Source organism: Procambarus clarkii, chromosome 56, assembly GCF_040958095.1.
Source record: "Procambarus clarkii isolate CNS0578487 chromosome 56, FALCON_Pclarkii_2.0, whole genome shotgun sequence".
Taxonomy (NCBI): domain Eukaryota; kingdom Metazoa; phylum Arthropoda; class Malacostraca; order Decapoda; family Cambaridae; genus Procambarus; species Procambarus clarkii.
The window spans coordinates 24265745-24286706 of NC_091205.1; the positions used below are offsets into that span (position 1 = coordinate 24265745).

Here is a 20962-nt window from a genome sequence, read left to right on the forward strand (position 1 = left end):
TTTTATTAATACATAAAAATAGAGTAAATAATTACACAAATAATTAATAATTATAATATATAACAATGAATCAGTCTATAATCATAAAAATAAAATAATAATAATTATGATGTATAAAATAAATCACAGTAACGTGATGTATTCACTGAAAACATCAGTTGTAGCCACGACTAGGATTCGAACCCGGCTCCCCTGGGTATACTCCCAAGCACACAACTGAAACCACTAGACCACGATACGTTAAAAAGCACTGTAACCTGAGACTCTACTGAATATTCTAGGGGTCGTGAGGCATCAACCTGGTACCAGTAGTTTCAAGGCGTGTGCTTGGTAGTACCCAGGGAACGCAGGTTCGAATCCTCCTCATGGCTCTAACTGATTTTCTCCATAATAATATTAATAATAATTCACTCACCAATATGTGTTTGTTGGAAAGTTTCAATTCCTAATCTCAACTTTTTTTAATCTATTTAGTGGTTTAATGAACTGTATATTTTTTAATTGTTCTTTATATTTAAAATATTTAGATACCTGCTTGATGGGGTTCTGGGAGTTCTTCTACTCCCCCAAGCTCGGCCCGAGGCCAGGCTTGACTTGTGAGAGCTTGGTCCACCAGGCTGTTGCTTGGAGCGGCCCGAAGGCCCAAATGATTTTCCCTGATTATTTGTCATGAAGTTCCATTTCACTATTTTTAGTAGCTTTACTCTCCATGCCCTAACTCCTGGACCCATTTCTTCCCACTCATTACAGTATTCGAGAAATTATTGATTAATCATTTATCCCTATCAATCAGGTCGCGAAGTCTCCCATTACCAGAACTTTCATTCTCGATAGTCCAACCGCTTGGGCTGGACGGTAGGTCGACGGTCTCGCTTCATGCAGGTCGGCGTTCAATCCCCGATCGTCCAAGGGGTTGGGCACCATTCCTTTCCCCCTCCCCGTCTCATCCCAATCCTGATCCTTATACCTTTCAAGTGTTATATAGTCGTAATGGCTTGGCGCTTTCTCCTGATAGTTCGATTCGGTTCTCCATCAGATATTTTATTCTACTATTTACATAATATTTTCGAAAGTTCTTTCAATGCTCTCGTATTTCTGTCCAGCTTTTCTGTCATTGATCACGAGAATGTAAATCATATCCACTACATATCCACCTGATGATAGACCAATTTGCTGTTAACTTCCTCAGCTAAAATTAACTTCTTAGAACTTCTAAATCTTCTAAGATTTAAATAATTTCCTAACTTCCTCAGCTAAGATCTTACGATATCTTGTTCCTCTTGACAGATATTGCTAATTACTTCCTGCGACTCTATCTATACCTTCCTTCACGCTAGTCAGTGATGATAATCGATCATTATTATTATCGACATGGATAATATATCCATCACTTTTCTTCAGATCAGTTAATCGTCCCTACCACAAGGATAACATATGGATCACTCTTCGTGTTTGTACTCCAAAGTGAGCAAATATACTCTCAGATATTACCGTAAGAGCATTTCTACTTTTATGAAAGTTTGTAACAAAAACAGAAACACGAGTTCTCCTTGCGCCAGATTGAGCCGTATACTGTACACCAAACAACAAAGCATCAACAGGATACTAGAGTTGGATGTGAAGGCAACACCAGAGGTCGGCACTAGAGAGGTCGGCACCAGAGCGTGGCACCAGAGCACGCTCACGTCTATATTTCGATATATAAAGAGCTGCATGAGCCTCGACAAAGACAGTCAACGCTGAACAGCCAATTCTGACCGACAACATTGACTTCACAGACATGAAACTTGTAAGTACAGCTTTCGCTATGGGCGTGACCCTTCACCCCTGATCACCCCATTAGCGTTTAGGGTGGTTAAATCATTTATAACCAAAGTGATGCATAACTCCTTTCACATCCAATGATGTGAAAGCATAATGCATAACTCCTTTCACATAACTATGCACATAATGCATAGCTCCTTTCACATCGAATTAATAATATTAATCACTTTCATGTCATGCGTAATCATGCATAACTCCTTTCACAATCTAATATTAATCACTTTTTCTGTTGCATATAACTATTATATTTCAGTAATTTTTGCTCATTTCGTCACGAAAGTTTTAATGATATTTACAAAACAGGAAAGCAACATTTCAGTCGGCCTACTGGCATGACAGGTCCTATTTACATCACAGTTCCTTCGACTCCTGTGTCCTTTCCACCTCTCAACTTACTACAGAGCCACCGACTCCTATAATGGTAATCCTGTCCACTGCGAACCTTTCTTTATGCTGCTTGGTGTGATAGACAATATGCTAGTATCCCTCCCGTCTCTACCATCCATCCTATTATATATTGCGGGAGTATACTCTATGGGTCTTCGTCTATCAAGAGATTGTAAACTTGGTACATACTGTGGTAGATAAGCAGCCTTACAGGAAGGGTTCTACAGGGAGGGTTCTACAGGCAGGGTTCTACAGGGAGGGTCCTACAGGGAGGGTTCTACAGGGAGGGTTCTACAGGGAGGGTTCTACAGGGAGGGTCCTACAGGACCAGTATCTAATATTAATAGAAATATAGTACATCACAATCTTTTTATGAACAGTAAATCCTTAAAATGTATTTAAATATTTCAGTTGTCGCTGATAGTGGTGTTGGTGGTGGCCCTGGCCGCCCTGATGGGGTCAGCCCGAGCCATGCCTGACCCCTACGCCCTGGCCGGCCCTGACCCCCAGTTTGCTGTCCGCCGGGGAGGTTCCGGCGGAGGTTTCGGCGGAGGTTTCGGAGGTTTCGGCCGTTTCTTTCGTTAATGTGATCCCGTACTCTCCGTGACCAGCAGTTTCCTATCAAGCACAACAAACATCCGGCCAGAAAATATAGAAACCCAAAATTGTGAAATAATGAAATTGTGAAAAAGTGTGATCAAAAGCTTTAATGTCCTGTCTCGGCAGTAACAAATTTATTGATCAGCTTTTAGGAACTTTGGTACAATGCTTCCATAAATATATGCATTTATAAGTATTGGAATATAATTAATATCCTATGCAAATATGTACTCAATGAACAAATTCAATCAATCATCCAAGAACATTTAACTAGTTTCCACAGGTACAGTTCGTTAGGGAACAAGAACATAACCATTTTCAATGTACTTCGTTTTGTCGATGACAGGAAGACTGTGTATATACATAATTTAGGCCTATATTGTCACACTAATGACCTTACCCAGGATGTAAATCCTTCAAAGTTTGCCTAAGTCCACTATACCTTTGTACTGCTAGGTGAATAGAGGCATTAGGCACTACTGCCCGCGGAATGGGTATGGGAGTGCACTACCACCCACGGGATGGGTATGGGGTCCACTATCACCCACGAGATGGGTATGGGATCCACTACCACCCACGGGATGGGCATGGGGTCCACTACCACCCACGGGATGGGTATGGGGTCCACTCCCACCCACGGGATGGACATGGGGTCCACTATCACCCATGAAATGGGTATGGGGTTCACTACCACCCACGGGATGGGTATGGGGTCCATTACCACACACTGGATGGGTATGGGGTCCACTACCACCCACGGGATGGGTATGGGGTCCACTACCACCCACGGGATGGGTATGGGATCCACTACCACCCACGGGATGGGTATGGGGTCCACTACCACCCACGGGATGGGTATGGGATCCACTACCACCCACGGGATGGGTATGTCATGCATAAAAAATGAACAGAATCAATCCCGGACTCTTATCCGTGATTAATCTAGGACTCTAAGCAGTTAATATTTCCAGTGGAACCCGACCTTTACGTCTGGCAGCGCTGCAACAGAGGTCACTAGGTCCAGTACACAACGCTCTCCCGGAATACAGAAGAGCTTAGCTCATTGTTTACAAGAGTTTGCAACATGACGCAACTAAGGTTACGCCACATTGCAATGTTGAGGATCAATATAATATATGGCTCCGGTGAACCTAGATAACGGCACTGTCTTCACCTTGGTGATCAGCCATAAGTATACTGTAGTACTGAACTAAGTTCGAGATTACAGTAAACTCTAACTGTAAACTCGAGAAAATCAGAAGTAGCCAGGAGGAGGATTCGAACCAATGCTCTAGGGTACTCCCAAGCTCACCCATCAGACCACTACACCACGACATGGTCAAAAGTATTGCAACCTGAAATTCACCTGAAGCCTCTTGGGTTCCTCTAGGGTTCACTGAAGCCTAAGCAGGGCTTCACACAATTCCCCCCCCCCTCATGTGCTCTGGCTTGTGGTCTGGGATTCCTATTCCCCACGCATTCTCTTCAAACACACAAAGAAATCGTATTAACGTGATGTACAAAGATTCGAATCTTCCTCATATTAATTTTCTCATTGATCTATCATGTTGATTACTTTGTAATCGCTAGTTAACAATCTTAACTAGTATCAAGGCGTTCGTGAGTTTATTGATGATAGAGGTAAAAGAAATTATGAGGAGAAAGCGCTAAGCCAGTATGGCTTTATGACACTTGCAAGGAATATGAGGACCCGGAGCTGGGGTATGAGGACCAAGGAGCAGGGGTATGAGGACCCGGAGCTGGGGTATGAGGACCCGGAGCTGGGGTATGAGGACCCGGAGCTGGGGTATGAGGACCAGGAGCTGGGGTATGAGGACCCGGAGCTGGGGTATGAGGACCAGGAGCTGGGATATGAGGACCAGGAGCTGGGGTATGAAGACCAGGAGCTGGGGAATGAAGACCAGGAGCTAAGGTATGAGGACCAGGAGCTGGGGGTATGAGGACAAGGAGCTGGGGGTATGAGGACCAGGAGCTGAGGTATGAGGACCAAGAGCTAGGTATGAAGACCAGGATCTGGGGTATGAGGACCAGGAGCTGAGGTATGAGGACCAGGATCTGGGATATGAGGACCAGGATCTGGGGTATGAAAACCAGGATTGGGGTATGAGGAACAGGAGCTGGGGGTATGAGGACCAGGATCTGGAAAAGGACCAGGAGCTGGAGTTATGAGGACCAGGAGCTGGGGTATGAGGACCAGGAGCTGGGGTATGAGGACCAGGAACTGGCATATGAGGACAAGGAACCGGGGTATGAGGACCAGGACCTGAGGTATGAGGACCAGGAGCTGGGGGTATGAGGACCAGGAGCTGGGGGTATGAGGACCAGGAGATGAGGTATGAGGACCAAGAGCTAGGCATGAAGACCAGGATCTGGGGTATGAGGACCAGGAACCGAGGTATGAGGACCAGGAGCTGGGGTATGAGGACCAGGAGCTGGGGTATGAGGACCAAGAGCTGGGGTGTGAGGACCAGGAACTTGGATATGAGGACGAGGAACCGGGGTATGAGGACCAGGAGCTGGGGTATGAGGACCAGGATCTGGGGTATGAGGACCAGAAGATGGGGAATAAGGAATGAATCGACGATACCCAACCACTTGGATCATCGGGAATCGAACGAGGACCCGGCCAGTAGCCAGCCAATCCAACTGGTTGGGGCTACCTACTAACGAGTAAATAGGTCCCCAAGAGTTCGACAGCTGTTACATGCTGCTTCCTGTGTGTGTGTGTGTGTACTCACCTAGTTGTGCTTGCGGGGGTTGAGCTCTGGCTCTTTGGTCCCGCCTCTCAACTGTCAATCAACAGGTGTACAGGTTCCTGAGCCTATTGGGCTCTATCATATCTACACTTGAAACTGTGTATGGAGTCAGCCTCCACCACATCACTTCCTAATGCATTCCATTTGTCAACCACTCTGACACTAAAAAAGTTCTTTCTAATATCTCTGTGGCTCGTTTGGGCACTCAGTTTCCACCTGTGTCCCCTAGTGCGTGTGCCCCTTGTGTTAAACAGCCTGTCTTTATCAACCCTGTCAATTCCCTTGAGGATCTTGAATGTGGTGATCATATCCCCCCTAACTCTACTGTCTTCCAACGAAGTGAGGTTTAATTCCCGTAGTCTCTCCTCGTAGCTCATACCTCTCAGCTCGGGTACTAGTCAACAAAGTGTGTGTGCTCACCTAATTGTGCTTGCGGGGGTTGAGCTCTGGCTCTTTGGTCCCGCTTCTCAACCGTCAATCAACTGGTGTACAGATTCCTGAGCCTACTGGGCTGTGTGTGTGTGTGTGTGTGTGTGTGTGTGTGTGTGTGTGTGTGTGTGTGTGTGTGTGTGTGTGTGTGTGTGTGTGTGTGTGTGTGTAACTAACTACATCCCAGAGTAAGGCCGTAAGGTTATTACATGATCCCGGAGTCAAGGTGTAATTATTAAGCTTACAACATTCCTGAAAAAAAGAAAGCTTACCACATCCCTGGCTCAAGCGTAAGCTTACAATATTACTGTAAGAGGTATTATTATAAGTGGGAGGTATTCAAGAAGCACTTGGACAGGTTCTTGCAAGAAGTGCCGGACCAACCAAGGCTGTAGTAGGCCTGCGGGCCGCTCCAAGCAACAAGCCTGTTGGACCAAGTTACCACAAGTCGGGGAGTGGAGGGGGGAGTAGAACAAATTCCGAAACACCCTCCAGGTATGCTCTCCAGTTAATATCCCCGAATTAGGACGTACGCTTACAGAATAACCCTGTACCGCCAGGTTGGTAGGTAGATAAGATACAGTACCACCTGTAGCATACAGCAGCAACAACCCTGAGCCAAGACATGAGCCAAGACACTCAGGAAGATTGCTCTGGTCTCTAGAAGTGCAACGCACAAACGCACTTTACACATATAACAGGCCGGGTGAGAATAGCTTGAGCTACCTCATCCCTTTGTGTGTATTTTACCTCAATAAACTTATTTCAATTTCAACAACAACAACAATGACAGTATTATGAGGAAATGACAAATAAATGCTTCCAAGCACTCCAAATACAGGACTGGTCTAAGTGCTTGTAGAAATATTTTATTTTTTTCCCCCTCATGGTGAGCATCTGTGAACTAGATTTTCCGGGAATGAGAAAGTGTACAAGTGAGGACATGAGGCTAGCGGGTGCATGAGGGACACTGCTAATTTCACTGTTTTTGTTTTATTAATACATAAAAATAGAGTAAATAATTACACAAATAATTAATAATTATAATATATAACAATGAATCAGTCTATAATAATAACAATAAAATAATAATAATAATTATGATGTATAAAATAAATCACAGTAACGTGATGTATCACTGAAAACATCAGTTGTAGCCACGACTAGGATTCGAACCCGGCTTCCCTGGGTATACTCCCAAGCACACAACTGAAACCACTAGACCACGATACGTTAAAAAGCACTGTAACCTGAGACTCTACTGAATATTCTAGGGGTCGTGAGGCATCGACCTGGTACCAGTGGTTTAAGGCGTGTGCTTGGTAGTACCCAGGGAACGCAGGTTCGAATCCTCCTCATGGCTCTAACTGATTTTCTCCATAATAATATTAATAATAATTCACTCACCAATATGTGTTTGTTGGAAAGTTTCAATTCCTAATCTCAACTTTTTTTTAATCTATTTAGTGGTTTAATGAACTGTATATTTTTTAATTGTTCTATATATTTAAAATATTTAGATACCTGCTTGATGGGGTTCTGGGAGTTCTTCTACTCCCCAAGCCCGGCCCGAGGCCAGGCTTGACTTGTGAGAGTTTGGTCCACCAGGCTGTTGCTTGGAGCGGCCCGAAGGCCCAAATGATTTTCCCTGATTATTTGTCATGAAGTTCCATTTCACTATTTTTAGTAGCTTTACTCTCCATGCCCTAACTCCCTGGACCCATTTCTTCCCACTCATTACAGTATTCGAGAAATTATTGATTAATCATTTATCCCTATCAATCAGGTCGCGAAGTCTCCCATTACCAGAACTTTCATTCTCGATAGTCCAACCGCTTGGGCTGGACGGTAGGTCGACGGTCTCGCTTCATGCAGGTCGGCGTTCAATCCCCGATCGTCCAAGGGGTTGGGCACCATTCCTTTCCCCTTCCCCGCCCCATCCCCAATCCTGAGCCTTATCCCTTTCAAGTGTTATATAGTCGTAATGGCTGGCGCTTTCTCCTGATAGTTCGATTCGGTTCTCCATCAGATATTTTATTCTACTATTTACATAATATTTTCGAAAGTTCTTTCAATGCTCTCGTATTTCTGTCCAGCTTTTCTGTCATTGATCACGAGAATGTAAATCATATCCACTACATATCCACCTGATGATAGACCAATTTGCTGTTAACTTCCTCAGCTAAAATTAACTTCTTAGAACTTCTAAATCTTCTAAGATTTAAATAATTTCCTAACTTCCTCATCTAAGATCTTACAATATCTTGTTCCTCTTGACAGATATTGCTAATTACTTCCTGCGACTCTATCTATACCTTCCTTCACGCTAGTCAGTGATGATATTCGATCATTATTATTATCGACATGTATAATATATCCATCACTTTTCTTCAGATCAGTTAATCGTCCCTACCACAAGGATAACATATGGATCACTCTTCGTGTTTGTACTCCAAAGTGAGCAAATATACTCTCAGATATTACCGTAAGAGCATTTCTACTTTTATGAAAGTTTGTAACAAAAACAGAAACACGAGTTCTCCTTGCGCCAGATTGAGCCGTATACTGAACACCAAACAAAAAAGCATCAACAGGATACTAGAGTTGAGTGTGAAGGCAACACCAGAGGTCGGCACTAGAGAGGGCGGCACCAGAGGGCGGCACCAGAGGGCGGCACCAGAGGGCGGCACCAGAGCTCGCTCACGTCTATATTTCGGTATATAAAGAGCTGCATGAGCCTCGACAAAGACAGTCAACGCTGAACAGCCAATTCTGACCGACAACATTGACTTCACAGACATGAAACTTGTAAGTACAGCCTTCGCTATGGGTGTGACCCTTCACCCCTGATCATCCCATTAGCGTTTAGGGTGGTTAATCATTTATAACCAAAGTGATGCATAACTCCTTTCACATAACTATGCACATAATGCATAACTCCTTTCACATCCAATTAATAATATTAATCACTTTCATGTCATGCGTAATCATGCATTACTCCTTTCACATCCAATATTAATCACTATTTCTGTTGCATATAACTATTATATTTCAGTAATTTTTGCTCCTTTCGTCACGAAAGTTTTAATGATATTTACAAAACAGGAAAGCAACATTTCAGTCGGCCTACTGGCGTGACAGGTCCAATTTACATCAGAGTTCCTTAGACTCCTGTGTCCTATCCACCTCTCAACTTACTAGAGAGCCACCGACTCCTGTAATGGTAATCCTGTCCACTGCGAACCCTTCTTTATGCTGCTTGGTGTGATAGATTATATGCTGGTATCCCTCCCGTCTCTACCATTCCATCCTATTATATATAGCGCGAGTATACTCTATGAGTCTTCGACTATCAAGAGATTGTAAACTTGGTACATACTGTGGTAGATAAGCAGCCTTACAGGGAGGGTTCTACAGGGAGGGTTCGACAGGGAAGGCACTACAGGGATGGTTCTACAGGGAGGGTCCTACAGGACCAGTATCCCATATTAATTAAAATAAAACACATCACAATCTTCTTATGAACAGAAAATCCTTAAAATGTATTTCAATATTTCAGTTGTCGCTGATGGTGGTGTTGGTGGTGGCCCTGGCCGCCCTGATGGGGTCAGCCCGAGCCATGCCTGACCCCTACGCCCTGGCCGGCCCTGACCCCGTGGCTGACCCCCAGTTTGGTTTCGGCCGGCGAGGTTTCGGCCGAGGTTTCAGACGAGGTGGTTTCTTTGGTTAATGTGATCCCGTACTCTCCGTGACCAACAGTTTCCTATCAAGCACAACAAACATCCGGCCAGAATATCTAGAAACCCAAAATTGTGAAATAATGAAATTGTGAAAAGTGTGATCAAGATCTTTAATGTCCTGTCTCGGCAGTAACAAACTGATTGATCAGCTTTTAGGAACTTTGGTACAATACTTCCATAAATATATGCATTTATAAGTATTGGAATATAATTTATATCCTATGCAAAAATGTATTCAATGAACAAATTCAATTAATCATCTAAGAACATTTACCTAGTTTCCACAGGTACGTTAGGGAACAAGAACATAACCATTTTCAACGTACTTCGTTTTGTCGATGACAGGAAGAGTGTGTATATACATAATTTAGGCCTATATTGTCACACTAATGTCCTTCCCCAGGATGTAAATCCTTAAAAGTTTGCCTAAGTCCACTATACCTTTGTACTGCTAGGTGAACAGAGGCATTAGGCACTACTGCCCGCGGAATGGGTATGGGAGTGCACTACCACCCACGGGATGGATATGGGGTCCACTACCACCCACGGGATGGGTATGGGGTCCACTCCCACCCACGGGATGGATATGGGGTCCACTATCACCCACGAGATGGGTATGGGGTTCACTACCACCCACGGGATGGGTATGGGGTCCATTACCACCCACTGGATGGGTATGGGGTCCACTACCACCCACGGGATGGGTATGGGGTCCATTACCACCCACGGGATGGGAATTGGGTCCACTACCACCCTCGAGGTAGGTATGGGGTCCACTACCACCCACGGGATGGGTATGGGGACCACTACCACCCACGGGATGGGTATGGGATCCACTACCACCCACGAGATGGGTATGTCATGCATAAAAAATGAACAGAATCTATCCCGGACTCTTATCCGTGATTAATCTAGGACTCTAAGCAATTAACATTTCCAGTGGAACCCGACCTTTACGTCTGGCAGCGCTGCAACAGAGGTCACTAGGTTCAGTACACAACGCTCTCCCGGAATACAGAAGAGCTTAGCTCATTGTTTACAAGAGTTTGCAACATGATGCAACTAAGATTACGCCACATTGCAATGTTGAGGATCAATATAATATATGGCTCCGGTGAACCTAGATAACGGCACTGTCTTCACCTTGGTGATCAGCCATAAGTATACTGTAGTACTGAACTAAGTTCGAGATTACAGTAAACCTCTAGCTGTAAACTCGAGAAAATCAGAAGTAGCCAGGAGGAGGATTCGAACCAATGCTCTAGGGTACTCCCAAGCTCACCCATCAGACCACTAGAACACGACATGGTCAAAAGTATTGCAACCTGAAATTCACCTGAAGCCTCTAGGGTTCATCTAGGGTTCACTGAAGCCTAAGCAGGGCTTCACACAATTCCCCTCCCCCTCATGTGCTCTGGCTTGTGGTCTGGGTTCACTACCACCCACGCATCTCTTCAAACACACAAAGAAATCGTATTAACGTGATGTACAAAGGTTCGAATCTTCCTCATATTAATTTTCTCATTGATCTATCATATTGATTACTTTGTAATCGCTATTTAACAATCTTAACTAGTATCAAGGCGTTCGTGAGTTTATTGATGATAGAGGTAAAAGAAATTATGAGGAGAAAGCGCTAAGCCAGTATGGCTTTATGACACTTGCAAGGAATATGAAGACCCGGAGCTGGGGTATGAGGACCCGGAGCTGGGGTATGAGGACCAGGAGCTGGGTGTATGAGGACCAGGATCTGGAGTATGAGGACCAGAAGCCGGGGTATGAGGACCAGGAGCTGGGATATGAGGACCAGGAGCTAGGGTATGAGGACCAGGATCTGGGATATGAGGACCAGGATCTGGGGTATGAAAACCAGGATCTGGGGTATGAGGAGCTGGGGGTATGAGGACCAGGAGCTGGAAAAGGACTAGGAGCTGGAGGTATGAGGACCAGGAGCTGGGGTATGAAGACCAGGAGCTGGGGTATGAGGACCATTAGCTGGGGGTATGAGGACCAGGATCTGGGGTATGAGGACCAGGATCTGGGGTATGAGGACCAGGAGCTGGGGTATGAGGACCAGGAACTGGGATATGAGGACGAGGAACCGTGGTATGAGGACCAGGAGCTGAGGTATGAGGACCAGGAGCTGGGGGTATGAGGACCAGGAGCTGGGGGTATGAGGACCAGGAGCTGAGGTTGAGGACCAGGAGCTAGGTATGAGGACCAGGATCTGGGGTATGAGGACCAGGAGCTGGGGAATGAGGACCAGGAGCTGGGGTATGAGGACCAGAAGCTGGGGTATAAGGACCAGGATCTGGGGAATGAGGACCAGGAGCTGGGGTATGAGGACCAGGAGCTGGGGTGTGAGGACCAGGAACTGGGATATGAGGACGAGGAACCGGGGTATGAGGACCAGGAGCTGTGGTATGAGGACCAGGATCTGGGGTATGAGGACCAGGAGCTGGGGTATGAGGACCAGGAGCTGGGGTATGAGGACCAGGTGCTGGGGAATAAGGAATGAATCGACGTTACCCAACCACTTGCATCATCTGGGATCGAACGAGGACCCGGCCAGTAGCCAGCCAATCCAACTGGTTGGGGCTACCTACTAACGAGTAAATAGGTCCCCAGGAGTTAGACACCTGTTACGGGCTGCTTCCTGTGTGTGTGTGTGTGTGTGTGTGTGTGTGTGTGTGTGTGTGTGTGTGTGTGTGTGTGTGTGTGTGTGTGTGTGTGTGTGTGTGTGTAACTAACTACATCCCAGAGTAAGGCCGTGAGGTTATTACATGATCCCGGAGTCAAGGTGTAATTATTAAGCTTACAACATTCCTGAAAAAAAGAAAGCTTACCACATCCCTGGCTCAAGCGTAAGCTTACAATATTACTATAAGAGGTATTATTGTAAGAGGGAGGTATTCAAGAAGCACTTGGACAGGTTCTTGCAAGACGTGCCGGACCAACCAGGCTGTCGTAGGCCTGCGGGCCGCTCCGAGCAACAAGCCTGTTGGACCAAGTTACCACAAGTCGGGGAGTGGAGGGGGGAGTAGAACAAATTCCGAAACACCCTCCAGGTATGCTCTCCAGTTAATATCCCCGAATTAGGACGTACGCTTACAGAATAACCCTGTACCACCAGGTTGGTAGGTAGATAAGATACAGTACCACCTGTAGCATACAGCAGCAACAACCCTGAGCCAAGACACTCAGGAAGTTGCTCTGGTCTCTAGAAGTGCAACGCACAAACGCACTTTACACATACAACAAACGGGGTGAGAATAGCTTGAGCTACCTCATCCCTTTGTGTGTATTTTACCTCAATAAACTTATTTCAATTTCAACAACAACAACAATGACAGTATTATGAGGAAATGACAAATAAATGCTTCCAAGCACTCCAAATACAGGACTGGTCTAAGTGCTTGTAGAAATATTTTATTTTTCCCCCCTTATGGTGAGCATCTGTGAACTAGATTTTCCGGGAATGAGAAAGTGTACAAGTGAGGACATGAGGCTAGCGGGTGCATGAGGGACATTGCTAATTTCACCGTTTTTGTTTTATTAATACATAAAAATAGAGTAAATAATTACACAAATAATTAATAATTATAATATATAACAATGAATCAGTCAATAATAATAATTATGATGTATAAAATAAATCACAGTAACGTGATGTATCACTGAAAAGATCAGTTGTAGCCACGACTAGGATTCGAACCCGGCTCCCCTGGGTATACTCCCAAGCACACAACTGAAACCACTAGACCACGATACGTTAAAAAGCACTGTAACCTGAGACTCTATTGAATATTCTAGGGGTCGGGAGGTATCGACCTAGTACCAGTGGTTTAAGGCGTGTGCTTGGTAGTACCCAGGGAACGCAGGTTCGAATCCTCCTCATGGCTCTAACTGATTTTCTCCATAATAATATTAATAATAATTCACTCACCAATATGTGTTTGTTGGAAAGTTTCAACTCCTAATCTCAACTTTTTTTAATCTATTTAGTGGTTTAATGAACTGTGTATTTTTTAATTGTTCTATATATTTAAAATATTTAGATACCTGGTTGATGGGGTTCTGGGAGTTCTTCTACTCCCCAAGCCCGGCCCGAGGCCAGGCTTGACTTGTGAGAGCTTGGTCCACCAGGCTGTTGCTTGGAGCGGCCCGAAGGCCCAAATGATTTTCCCTGATTATTTGTCATGAAGTTCCATTTCACTATTTTTAGTAGCTTTACTCTCCATGCCCTAACTCCCTGGACCCATTTCTTCCCACTCATTACAGTATTCGAGAAATTATTGATTAATCATTTATCCCTATCAATCAGGTCGCGAAGTCTCCCATTACCAGAACTTTCATTCTCGATAGTCCAACCGCTTGGGCTGGACGGTAGGTCGACGGTCTCGCTTCATGCAGGTCGGCGTTCAATCCCCGATCGTCCAAGGGGTTGGGCACCATTCCTTTCCCCCTCCCCGTCTCATCCCCAATCCTGATCCTTATCCCTTCCAAGTGTTATATAGTCGTAATGGCTTGGCGCTTTCTCCTGATAGTTCGATTCGGTTCTCCATCAGATATTTTATTCTACTATTTACATAATATTTTCGAAAGTTCTTTCAATGCTCTCGTATTTCTGTCCAGCTTTTCTGTCATTGATCACGAGAATGTAAATCATATCCACTACATATCCACCTGATGATAGACCAATTTGCTGTTAACTTCCTCAGCTAAGATTAACTTCTTAGAACTTCTAAATCTTCTAAGATTTAAATAATTTCCTAACTTCCTCATCTAAGATCTTACAATATCTTGTTCCTCTTGACAGATATTGCTAATTAATTCCTGCGACTCTATCTATACCTTCCTTCACGCTAGTCAGTGATGATAATCGATCATTATTATTATCGACATGGATAATATATCCATCACTTTTCTTCAGATCAGTTAATCGTCCCTACCACAAGGATAACATATGGATCACTCTTCGTGTTTGTACTCCAAAGTGAGCAAATATACTCTCAGATATTACCGTAAGAGCATTTCTACTTTTATGAAAGTTTGTAACAAAAACAGAAACACGAGTTCTCCTTGCGCCAGATTGAGCCGTATACTGTACACCAAACAAAAAAGCATCAACAGGATACTAGAGTTGGATGTGAAGGCAACACCAGAGGTCGGCACTAGAGAGGGCGGCACCAGAGAGCGGCACCAGAGCACGCTCACGTCTATATTACGGTATATAAAGAGCTGCATGAGCCTCGACAAAGACAGTCAACGCTGAACAGCCAATTCTGACCGACAACATTGACTTCACAGACATGAAACTTGTAAGTACAGCCTTCGCTATGGGCGTGACCCTTCACCCCTGATCACCCTATTAGCGTTTAGGGTGGTTAATCATTTATAACCAAAGTGATGCATAACTCCTTTCACATCCAATGATGTGAAAGCATAATGCATAACTCCTTTCACATAACTATGCACATAATGCATAACTCCTTTCACATCCAATTAATAATATTAATCACTTTCATGTCATGCGTAATCATGCATAACTCCTTTCACATCAAATTAATATTAATTTTCACTTTTTCTGTTGCATATAACTATTATATTTCAGTAATTTTTGCTCCTTTCGTCAAGAAAGTTTTAATGATGATTACAAAACAGGAAAGCAACATTTCAGTCGGCCTACTGGCATGACAGGTCCAATTTACATCAGAGTTCCTACGACTCCTGTGTCCTTTCCACCTCTCAACTTACTAGAGAGCCACCGACTCCTATAATGTTAATCCTGTCCACTGCGAACCCTTCTTTATGCTGCTTGGTGTGATAGATTATATGCTAGTATCCCTCCCGTCTCTACCATCCATCCTATTATATATTGCGGGAGTATACTCTATGGGTCTTCGTCTATCAAGAGATTGTAAACTTGGTACATACTGTGGTAGATAAGCAGCCTTACAGGGAGGGTTCTACAGGGAGGGTCCTACAGGGAGGGTCCTACAGGGAGGGTCTACAGGGAGGGTCCTACAGGGAGGGTTCCTACAGGGAGGGTCCTACAGGGAGGGTCCTACAGGGAGGGTCCTACAGGGAGGGTTCTACAGGGAGGGTTCTACAGGGAGGGTCCTACAGGGAGGGTCCTACAGGGAGGGTTCCTACAGGGAGGGTTCTACAGGAAGGGTCCTACAGGACCAGTATCTAATATTAATAGAAATAAAGCACATCACAATCTTTTTATGAACAGTAAATCCTTAAAATGTATTTAAATATTTCAGTTGTCGCTGATGGTGGTGTTGGTGGTGGCCCTGGCCGCCCTGATGGGGTCAGCCCGAGCCATGCCTGACCCCTACGCCCTGGCCGACCCTGACCCCTCGGCTGACCCCCAGTTTGGTTTCGGCGGGGGACGTTTCGGCGGGGGACGTTTCGGCGGGGGACGTTTCAGCGGGGGACGTTTCTTTGGTTAATGTGATCCCGTACTCTCCGTGACCAACAGTTTCCTATCAAGCACAACAAACATCCGGCCAGAAAATATAGAAACCCAAAATTGTGAAATAATGAAATTGTGAAAAGTGTGATCAAGAGCTTTAATGTCCTGTCTCGGCAGTAACAAATTGATTGATCAGCTTTTAGGAACTTTGGTACAATGCTTCCATAAATATATGCATTTATAAGTATTGGAATATAATTAATATCCTATGCAAATATGTACTCAATGAACAAATTCAATCAATCATCTAAGAACATTTACCTAGTTTCCACAGGTACAGTTCGTTAGGGAACAAGAACATAATCATTTTCAATGTACTTCGTTTTGTCGATGACAGGAAGACTGTGTATATACATAATTTTGGCCTATATTGTCACACTAATGACCTTACCCAGGATGTAAATCCTTCAAAGTTTGCCTAAGTCCACTATACCTTTGTACTGCTAGGTGAACAGAGGCATTAGGCACTACTGCCCACGGAATGGGTATGGGAGTGCACTACCACCCACGGGATGGGTATGGGGTCCACTACCACCCACGGGATGAGTATGGGGTCCACTACCACCCACGGGATGGGTACGGGGTCCACTACCACCCACGGGATGGGTATGGGGTTCATTACCATCCACGAGATGGGTATGGGGTCCACTACCACCCACGGGATGGGTATGGGGTCTACTACCACCCACGGGATGGGTATGGGGTTCACTACCACCCACGGGACGGGTATGGGGTCCACTACGACCCTCGAGATGGGTATGGGGGACCACTACCACCCACGAGATGGGTATGGGGGTCCACTACCACCCACAGGATGGGTATGGGGTCCACTACCACCCTCGAGATGGGTATGGGGTCCACTACCACCCACGGGATGGGTATGGGGTCCACTACCACCCACGGGGTGGGTATGGGATCCACTACCACCCACGAGATGGGTATGTTATGCATAAAAAATGAACAGAATCAATCCCGGACTCTTATACGTGATTAATCTAGGACTCTAAGCAGTTAACATTTCCAGTGGAACCCGACCTTTACGTCTGGCAGCGCTGCAACAGAGGTCACTAGGTCCAGTACACAACGCTCTCTCGGAATACAGAAGAGCTTAGCTCATTGTTTACAAGAGTTTGCAACATGACGCAACTAAGGTTACGCCACATTGCAATGTTGAGGATCAATATAATATATGGCTCCGGTGAACCTAGATAACGGCACTGTCTTCACCTTGGTGATCAGCCATAAGTATACTGTAGTACTGAACTAAGTTCGAGATTACAGTAAACTCTAACTGTAAACTCGAGAAAATCAGAAGTAGCCAGGAGGAGGATTCGAACCAATGCTCTAGGGTACTCCCAAGCTCACCCATCAGACCACTACACCACGACATGGTCAAAAGTATTGCAACCTGAAATTCACCTGAAGCCTCTAGGGTTCATCTAGGGTTCACTGAAGCCTAAGCAGGGCTTCACACAATTCCCCCCCCCCCCTCATGTGCTCTGGCTTGTGGTCTGGGATTCTACTTACCCCACGCATCTCTTCAAACACACAAAGAAATCGTATTAACGTGATGTACAAAGATTCGAATCTTCCTCATATTAATTTTCTCATTGATCTATCATGTTGATTACTTTGTAATCGCTAGTTAACAATCTTAACTAGTATCAAGGAGTTCGTGAGTTTATTGATGATAGAGGTAAAAGAAATTATGAGGAGAAAGCGCTAAGCCAGTATGGCTTTATGACACTTGCAAGGAACATGAGGACCTGGAGCTGGGGTATGAGGACCCGGAGCTGGGGTATGAGGACCCGGAGCTGGGGTATGAGGACCCGGAGCTGGGATATGAGGACCCGGAGCTGGGGTATGAGGACCCGGAGCTGGGGTATGAGGACCAGGAGCTGGGGTATGAGGACACGGAGCTGGGGTATGAGGACCAGGAGCTGGGATATGAGGACCAGGAGCTGGGGTATGAAGACCAGGAGCTGGGGTATGAAGACCAGGAGCTAAGGTATGAGGACCAGGAGCTGGGGGTATGAGGACAAGGAGCTGGGGGTATGAGGACCAGGAGCTGAGGTATGAGGACCAAGAGCTAGGTATGAAGACCAGGATCTGGGGTATGAGGACCAGGAGCTGGGGTATGAGGACCAGGATCTGGGATATGAGGACCAGGATCTGGGGTATGAAAACCAGGATTGGGGTATGAGGAACAGGAGCTGGGGGTATGAGGACCAGGATCTGGAAAAGGACCAGGAGCTGGAGGTATGAGGACCAGGAGCTGGGGTATGAGGACCAGGAGCTGGGGTATGAAGACCAGGAACTGGGATATGAGGACAAGGAACCGGGGTATGAGGACCAGGACCTGAGGTATGAGGACCAGGAGCTGGGGGTATGAGGACCAGGAGCTGGGGGTATGAGGACCAGGAGATGAGGTATGAGGACCAAGAGCTAGGCATGAAGACCAGGATCTGGGGTATGAGGACCAGGAACCGAGGTATGAGGACCAGGAGCTGGGGTATGAGGACCAGGAGCTGGGGTATGAGGACCAAGAGCTGGGGTGTGAGGACCAGGAACTTGGATATGAGGACGAGGAACCGGGGTATGAGGACCAGGAGCTGGGGTATGAGGACCAGGATCTGGGGTATGAGGACCAGGAGCTGGGGTATGAGGAGCCAGAAGATGGGGAATAAGGAATGAATCGACGATACCCAACCACTTGGATCATCGGGAATCGAACGAGGACCCGGCCAGTAGCCAGCCAATCCAACTGGTTGGGGCTACCTACTAACGAGTAAATAGGTCCCCAAGAGTTCGACAGCTGTTACGGGCTGCTTCCTGTGTGTGTGTGTGTGTACTCACCTAGTTGTGCTTGCGGGGGTTGAGCTCTGGCTCTTTGGTCCCGCCTCTCAACTGTCAATCAACAGGTGTACAGGTTCCTGAGCCTATTGGGCTCTATCATATCTACACTTGAAACTGTGTATGGAGTCAGCCTCCACCACATCACTTCCTAATGCATTCCATTTGTCAACCACTCTGACACTAAAAAAGTTCTTTCTAATATCTCTGTGGCTCGTTTGGGCACTCAGTTTCCACCTGTGTCCCCTAGTGCGTGTGCCCCTTGTGTTAAACAGCCTGTCTTTATCAACCCTGTCAATTCCCTTGAGGATCTTGAATGTGGTGATCATGTCCCCCCTAACTCTACTGTCTTCCAACGAAGTGAGGTTTAATTCCCGTAGTCTCTCCTCGTAGCTCATACCTCTCAGCTCGGGTACTAGTCAACAAAGTGTGTGTGCTCACCTAATTGTGCTTGCGGGGGTTGAGCTCTGGCTCTTTGGTCCCGCCTCTCAACCGTCAATCAACTGGTGTACAGATTCCTGAGCCTACTGGGCTGTGTGTGTGTGTGTGTGTGTGTGTGTGTGTGTGTGTGTGTGTGTGTGTGTGTGTGTGTGTGTGTGTGTGTGTGTGTGTGTGTGTGTGTGTGTGTAACTAACTACATCCCAGAGTAAGGCCGTAAGGTTATTACATGATCCCGGAGTCAAGGTGTAATTATTAAGCTTACAACATTCCTGAAAAAAAGAAAGCTTACCACATCCCTGGCTCAAGCGTAAGCTTACAATATTACTGTAAGAGGTATTATTATAAGTGGGAGGTATTCAAGAAGCACTTGGACAGGTTCTTGCAAGAAGTGCCGGACCAACCAAGCTGTAGTAGGCCTGCGGGCCGCTCCAAGCAACAAGCCTGTTGGACCAAGTTACCACAAGTCGGGGAGTGGAGGGGGGAGTAGAACAAATTCCGAAACGCCCTCCAGGTATGCTCTCCAGTTAATATCCCCGAATTAGGACGTACGCTTAGAGAATAACCCTGTACCGCCAGGTTGGTAGGTAGATAAGATACAGTACCACCTGTAGCTTACAGCAGCAACAACCCTGAGCCAAGACATGAGCCAAGACACTCAGGAAGTTGCTCTGGTCTCTAGAAGTGCAACGCACAAACGCACTTTACACATATAACAGGCCGGGTGAGAATAGCTTGAGCTACCTCATCCCTTTGTGTGTATTTTACCTCAATAAACTTATTTCAATTTCAACAACAACAACAATGACAGTATTATGAGGAAATGACAAATAAATGCTTCCAAGCACTCCAAATACAGGTACTGGTCTAAGTGCTTGTAGAAATATTTAATTTTTTTCCCCCTCATGGTGAGCATCTGTGAACTAGATTTTCCGGGAATGAGAAAGTGTACAAGTGAGGACATGAGGCTAGCGGGTGCATGAGGGACACTGCTAATTTCACTGTTTTTGTTTTATTAATACATAAAAATAGAGTAAATAATTACACAAATAATTAATAATTATAATATATAACAATGAATCAGTCTATAATAATAACAATAAAATAATAATAATAATTATGATGTATAAAATATATCACAGTAACGTGATGTATTACTGAAAACATCAGTTGTAGCCACAACTAGGATTCGAACCCGGCTCCCCTGGGTATACTCCCAAGCACACAACTGAAACCACTAGACCACGATACGTTAAAAAGCACTGTAACCTGAGACTCTACTGAATATTCTAGGGGTCGTGAGGCATCAACCTGGTACCAGTATTTCAAGGCGTGAGCTTGGTAGTACCCAGGGAACGCAGGTTCGAATCCTCCTCATGGCTCCAATTGATTTTCTCCATAATAATATTAATAATAATTCACTCACCAAT

General features: G+C 45.4%; 2 long non-coding RNA genes across 2 annotated transcripts; both read left to right on the forward strand.

Annotated features, from left to right (window-relative positions):
- Nucleotides 1-1616: 1616 nt before the first annotated feature.
- Nucleotides 1617-3007, forward strand: LOC138353020 (uncharacterized). The gene is made up of 2 exons (XR_011223007.1): nucleotides 1617-1789; nucleotides 2623-3007. It is a non-coding gene; the product is annotated as an uncharacterized lncRNA (long non-coding RNA).
- A 5441-nt stretch (nucleotides 3008-8448) lies between these two features.
- LOC123770932 (uncharacterized) lies at nucleotides 8449-9957 on the forward strand. The gene is made up of 2 exons (XR_006774419.2): nucleotides 8449-8825; nucleotides 9577-9957. It is a non-coding gene; the product is annotated as an uncharacterized lncRNA (long non-coding RNA).
- Nucleotides 9958-20962: the final 11005 nt, after the last annotated feature.